Raw genomic sequence first — 7,450 nt, 5'->3', positions numbered from 1 at the left:
AACAGTATCTATAACACCAAAACTATCTCTAAAAATAACAGTAAAATATATCTTAAGAGTAAACGATTGACAAGTGAAATGCTAAATTAATAAATGATATCATACTACCTATAATTCGATATTTCTCTAAATACATTTTCATAATGGTCTATGATATCGCAGGTGAAACAGTGGTTGAGTAGTCTTCAAGCACACACTCTTTTCGAAAACTATACAACATTTCTTCCGCTAGAAGTCTAAACAAGCTTGACAATTTCTAAATAACATATTATAGATAAGTATTGAAAATATTACAGTGTCTATGAACGTATGGTGTAAGTTCAGTATGGCTCGCATCCTGTAATTGTGGTTGACAAGTTAATAGAGTGTCTGCAAATAACAGATATCACGTACAAATTACCTCACATAAAGATTAATATCTCACCAATCACCAAAATTCATGTACATAATTAATTTACGTATGGGGGAGCTGGTATATGCCTACAAATTATATCAGCATTAACTACATGTAAATGTAAATTGATATAAGGCTAGCTCTGAGCACTTTCAATCATGATGATCAGTCATTTCTAGCAGGTTTCTAGAAGCCAGGATTGGTGGTGTATGGGTTTCTACAAATACAGCTTGATTGTGATCCCTGGCACTTCTCTCCGTTGTGTGTTTCACACCCCAGATTACCACAACACCTAGTACTACCAGTGAGGCGACACGATTCTCCTTGTGTTGCACAGGACCTGAAATAAAAAATAGTGAAACATTGAGATAAATATCAACGAGTAACAATTCATTTTGTTGGTAAGCAAAGTGATAGACTTCATGCGTAATCAAGGATTAAATGGTAAAGTGAGTTTATCGTAGGAAGTTAGGAACAATGCCCTGTTTAGCAATGTCAAGCTCTTCGAATTCTCTGCTGTATAAGCAGTCATATGAGGATAACAATTTATTTCATGGGCAACAGGTACAGATCAGATAAAGGAAGATTATGACAGACAAAAAGTAAATGTGAAAATCAGAAGACGGCGAGGAAGATATATTACAGGTCAGTATACTCACGGCTTCCAATATGTTCCTGTTCGTTGATGGGGAGGCAGACGTGAATTCCTGGATACAAAATATAAAATGAGAATATTACAGTTCTACTTGTTAAATATGATTTAATTTCAAAAGCACGCATTTCCTTTACTTATTTTTACATAACAGTGAGGAGGCGAGGATCTTGTCATGACACATTTGACGAAACTTAGACTGTAACGATACAAGGTCTATTTAATGAATGAATGAATGAATGAATGAATAAATGAAATAAGGAATTATTGGATGAGTGATGGGTGAATGGAGTCAGATCAAGGCCAGTTGCAATATATAACGCGGGTATATAAATCATTTATCACCTTTCATTTCCATATGTTCTTATCTTTATTAGAAGACTTATATTACACTTATTTTTAAACAAAACTATTATATTAATGGAGAGGAGTGGAAATCCATTTTCAAAGGTGTCATAATTAGGAATCACTTTCTTTGGAGCTGAATCAACTCTAAAGAAGTGATCGAATAACTCTTTTGAATCACAATTTTTCGCGTGGATTTCCATTTCAAACGATTTTAGTACATATTGTTTACAATGTGTATAAAAAAAAGTCCACACTTTGAAAATATGCTCTAAAATGATACTTTCACTATATCTGCTTGATTTCTATTACACGATTGCGAGTTTTTATATTCATCTAAATAAGCGAATGCTCACTCAAGCGTAACACATTGTCAATACTTTTAGTGCCATCCTATTGAATAGACCCTCATCCATCATTTTGTCATTTAAAATCATGCAGATATCCTTCAATGATCATTTTGGAGGATATTTTCAAAGTTTGAACCTTTTTCGTTACGTACTGTAGAGCACTATAATCTTATTGCGTATTTTACCTCGACATCGTTGGCACCTCCTGATGCACCCTGGTATGTAGCTAGTACACACAGCATGGCCAGCATCAAGTATGTAGTATACACTCTCCGTGTGATTGGCGCCATCTTATACGTCACGTGACCTATCCACCATATGAATCAAAGCAGAACAGTAAAACTTGCAATGTTTCCCTTTTTTCAAAATCAAGTCCTGAGTAATATTCAATATTGTTTCAAAATATCTTTATTTCGTACTGTTCACCACTCGCAAGTAAAATGTGTGCATGTACAATGCATATTTTCATTCTCACAGCAATATCTCACAGGATATATCCCCCAATATTTCAGGTGGGGGGAATGGCCTGTACAATCATCCCCCAATAATTCATCATCAACAAAAAAAAGAATGAAGAGAAAAATTAATGATGAGAGCCAATATGGACTCTGTGACGAATTCGTGATGAGATCGGAGACAAGGAGAAAGATTTTCGGATCGGACATTAGTATGACTTATAAGATAGTTCAGTAGTTGTTATATTGTTTCCTTTCACCCTTTTTAAAATTCACTTTATTTTATCTTTATTGTTTGTTTTTTCACTCATTTTATTTCCTGATATTTCCTAAAACATTTTCAAAACGCGCTAAAAGTTACAGTCGTGTATATGTTTAACTCTTTAAATTTGGGCATTATTGCCAAGAAAAAAAAATCAACCAATTCCTCAATATAAAGAACTCTTAAAGGTAAAGGAAAGCATCTGAGCAAGAATATCACATGACTTTTGGCCAGTTCAATCTGTGATTTTTTAAAGCTATGTTGGGTTGATGATGCGCTATTTTCATAATGCAAGTAAAGTAATAAAATATTGTATAATTGAAGAGGAAGACGGTTTTGTCCAAATGGCAGCATGTAGGAAACGAAACTTTCAGTTTGTTCCCTGATTCATACTCAGTATCTATTTCGTTTTATTAATTTCATCCATTTCTTTGTTTATTTACATCTCTGCATATAAAACATTTGAAGAGCTATTTTCCGAAAGGAGAAACATCTTTTGATAGCAAATTGAGATAATGATATACAATTTCCTCTATTTACCTTGAACAAAATTATTAACCTTAATTACGAGAGAAATTATGAACACATGCATCTTTTAATAACAATTTTCCATAGACACCTGAACAAAATCAGGTAAACAAAGAGTTCTTTCTTACGTTGCACCAAAGGTGGCCATCCTGGGGGGCAAGGAGGGCATTGTTTTGAAAGCACCTGAAAGTGCCCCGTTTTACATAGGAAAAGTGCCCCTTTAACTTATTAAGAAGTGCCCCTTTTACTTTGAAAAGTGCCCCTATTAATTTGTAAAAGTTCCCCTTCCCCCTTTCAACTCTGATAAACGCCCCTTTTATTTGGACACGTGCCCCTTTTCCTTCGACAAGTTCCCATTTTCATTTGCAATAAGTGTCCATTTTCCATTCTCATAAGTGCCCTTTTTAATCTCTAGTAAGTGCCCCTAGTTATGTACGAGAAGTGCCTCTTTTCACTTTTGATAAGTGCCCCCTTCACCTCTGATAATTGTTCCTTTTCCTAATGATAAGCTCCCCATTAAAAAAGAGCCCTTTCCCCTTATCATAAGTGCCCCGTCTTTGGTAATTAACCCTTTTCAGGTACGAGAAGTTACTTCTTTTCACTTCAGATAGATGCCCCCTTCACCTCCGATAAATTCCCCTTTAGAATCTGATCGGTGCACATTTTTTTAAACTAATGCACATTTTCCTTTATTACAAGTGCCCCTTTTTCATTCACATAAGTGCCCCTTTTCATATCTGGTCAATGCCTCTTTTCAAATGCGATAAGTGCCTTTTTCACCTCTGATAATTTCCCTTTTAACAATATATAATAATATCTTGTAAATGCCCCTTTTCCGTCGACAAATGCCAAATTTCCTATTCTCATGACTGACTTTTTCCATCCCTGGTGAGTGCCTCTTTTTGAGGGTGTAAGAAATGCCCCATTTTCACCTCTGATAATTATGCTTTGTACTTTGGCACATGCTCCTTTTCTTTCCTGATAAGTGTCCCCTTTTCCTCTCATCATTAAACGCGCCCTAGCTAATTTCAAGCGATAAGAGCAATTTCCCCTAAAGTTCGCACGCATCTAAAGATGATTTACTTACGTTACTTATCAAAGGTCTTGTCAGTCTTCCGTTATGCCAATGTGCTTATAACCCCATTAGGATTGGATTTTTCTCTTTAAAAGATGTTATTTTTCGCACTGCGACCTCACACGTCGTAAAAATTTTCCTCGCTCGCTCGCAAACAATTTTGTCAACAATCAAACCCAACTGCAAAGTATGATGCTTAAGCAATATCTTCTATAATGTATAAAGTGAAAAAAATATTGAAATCATCCCTGATAGTTGTAATCACAATGTAGGGGTATATACAAATATCTAAAAAAATTGTACTTTTCGCTTTGATATTTCCCTTTGTAGGTGCCCTTTTCCCCCAGAAAGTGCCATTTTTTCTTGGTGCCCCCCCCCCCCACGTTGAAAGTCGCTCGGTCTATCCTGAGTTACACACATGGATCTAGTGCCTCTTGAAAATAAGCTCTTTGTATGTACATAAACAAGTAGTACAACAGAATACTCCAGTTCGATATTTTGGAGAAAGATTATTATGTCACAACTTATTTTTGTTTTATTGAAAAGCTGATGTAAGCCTATCTATTGTAGTCAAACGTGAAGGGATAAAATAGTTAAGGTGTTTTTGAAGGTTAGAATGTTATTAAGTTTGAAGTTTTGTTTATAACGCCCTTCCAATAATAATGCAGCTCAAGACTGGTTATAGTTTTTGAAGAAAAAATAGTGCTCTGGTCAGGGCCTTAGGGGAATATTATGCTTATATTTTAGAGCGTATCTGTTATGATAAGTATGTCTGGGTGAAGAAGGAGATAATGGAAGTTTGTTGTTTGGTTGTTGGAACGTAAGTTTTATATTATGTTTTCTAAGAAACAGACAGATTGTATGAGATCTGAAGAGAAAAATTTCTGTCATTTTGAGAACCAAATTTTGCATCAGTGATATTCTGTTTTATTGAATTGAGTTTCCCCCAGAGAGGATTCAGTTGGTTTAATTAAAGAAGGAAGAGAGTCAAATGAAGAACCAAAAGCAATATGTTTTTCATTTACTAATGAGAACTATGTTTTTTGAGATCTCCTTACACAGAATATTGCAATGGGTTTTTCACGATTAATGTTGTTTGGAGACATCAATATTCATAAAATGTATGTTTCTATCACCAGGAAATAAACAATTTTCTGTCTACATAAACCTTTCCTGGTTGCTTATTAATGCATTTGCCCACTGGTATCATAATACTTTCACAAGTTGATATCCCTCACCATTGGATTTTTGTTTTGGTAATGTCTAAACTTCGTATAAAAATAGATGATACCAGTCTGGTAGGCCTACACTGCAGACAAGAGTCAGGACTAACATTTAGCATGTTTTTAATATTATTTCCACTCTTATATTCTCTGAAATGTTATCTTTATTGAGGGTGACTTCAAAAAGTTAATAACCTGTAAGGGAGGGGTGCAACCTGCCACACGCTTCTACCTCTTGGTTGCTTTGATCCATTGCCGAAAATATTTTGGCACCTATCATCCCCCAACCACGGATACAAATCGACACCCTTGACTGGGCCATATCTTTGCGTATTTGGCTTGCGTATTGCTGCGTATTTATGGCAAGCCGTTTTAACAGTTATTCCTATTTCTTGATATCAAGAAATCGAATTCTTGATCGATTTCTTGATATCAAGAAATCGAATTCTTGATCGATTTCTTGATATCAAGAAATAGGAATAAATGTTAAAGCGGCTTGCCATAAATACGCAGCAATACGCAAGCCAAATACGCAAAGGTGTGACTGAGGCATTATCTGAGCGGTGAAAGCTTGCCACGAATGTAGCGAATTTGGGGTTTCGCCATGGTTCGTAAAAGGTCCAAAACATTCATAAATAGTGGCAAAGTATTGCCAAATAGTTGCTAAACTTCGCTAATACTATTGCTAACATTTTCTTATGGTGGCTAATACTAGTCGCCAACTGCCAAAATTCGCAACGTTTGTAAGCATTCGCCGCTCAGTGAGATTACGAGATCACTGGGCCATCGCACCCCTCAGAGTTGCCAAAGCATAGCTCCTGATTAACGTACACTAAAAGTCCGCTGCACAAGAGGCGAAGAAATGTCTGAAGAAATGCAGACCTACGCTCAACAACTGAATTTATATTAATTATACCCAGATCCAGACTATCAACTACCAAGAAACTTTATACAATGGCGGCTTTAAAAACGTAGAACATTATTCCCCTTTCCATCAGAAAATTAAGCTGTCTTGCCACTTTCAAAAGATCCAATGAAGGTACTATGTCCCATTTGCAGGCCAAAAAAAAATGAAAATGTTATATTCTAACGGCATTTGAAAGATATTTCTAATTCAGAACTTCTCTAAAAAAAGGTGGTGCTTGAAAATGCCTTTTAGTGGGAAAATAACGACTATTAGTTGTCAAATCGACTTAGGAGCTATAGAGCCAATAAGTAATAGTCTTGATTTTCAGACCATTGTACCGAATGGTCATACGTTTTATGCTGCGCAAAGATTCAATCAGTTTAATTTTGGCCATCACAAGAAGTGGGTTATTGATGGAGACAAAATGCTCATGTACCCTTTACAGCTCATTGTATGTATGTTATTATATTACCAAAGAAGAAAAAAGCCAGTCAGTCACTCAATAGTGTCTGACAGTGAAGTCTAGCAAGTAAACAGGTTTTCTTGCATAATTTGAATATTAGGACACAGCTAACGTTCAAATTTCACAGATAGGACAAACATGACATATTCATAATTCCTGCAAAGTTCTACAGAATTTGAGGTTGGCTGCAAAAGGGACATAATACCTAAAATGTACTTCTTCCCTTAATAATAAAGTATAATTTACCTATTTAAGAGTTTTGTGTTTTTTCTCTTCTCATTCTGTTACTTTGTATAGAGAAGACTTACGGTTGCACCGTGTGAGAGGGGAAGGACTGGGGAGTCCTGAAAAAGACTGTCGGTAATCTTTCTTTCTTGAGTGTGTGTGTAAGCCTACTGTATATCTACATCACCATGCAAGCCGATACTTATAAGCAGCATCTAAGGTATTCTTTGTTTTAGCGCTACAAAATAATCGATATCATTATCAATACAATTACAAACTGACGCAGTCAGAAAGACGTCTCATGTGCAACAGGAATAACGTAAGGGCATTTGGGCCTACCTGATTTCGATGCGGTGTTCGAAGTAGAATTCGGTGAGATGATGATATACTCCCTCGTAGCTTGATGTGACGAAGTGTCTCTATCCAGCTTTCTGTTGAAGTACTGTCTAGATAGCTTCTAGTATTATAGAAAATCGAAGCCTGCAATGACCTTCTGTTCGTAACCGACAAGTCACCGCATTCAAATTAAATTGCGAATAGTGCTCAACAACATGATGGTGGATAAAACTTT

General features: G+C 35.9%; 1 long non-coding RNA gene across 1 annotated transcript; it reads right to left on the bottom strand.

The window, feature by feature from the left end:
- Positions 1-1,054: 1,054 nt before the first annotated feature.
- Positions 1,055-7,242, bottom strand: LOC115927849. Its single transcript, XR_004065788.1, has 3 exons — positions 7,219-7,242; positions 1,927-2,048; positions 1,055-1,101 (listed from the first exon to the last, which is right to left on the bottom strand). It is a non-coding gene; the product is annotated as an uncharacterized LOC115927849 (long non-coding RNA).
- Positions 7,243-7,450: the final 208 nt, after the last annotated feature.

This window comes from Strongylocentrotus purpuratus, unplaced genomic scaffold, assembly GCF_000002235.5.
Source record: "Strongylocentrotus purpuratus isolate Spur 01 unplaced genomic scaffold, Spur_5.0 spur5_scaffold_21, whole genome shotgun sequence".
NCBI lineage: Eukaryota > Metazoa > Echinodermata > Echinoidea > Camarodonta > Strongylocentrotidae > Strongylocentrotus > Strongylocentrotus purpuratus.
This window is presented reverse-complemented; position numbering and strand designations above follow the sequence as displayed.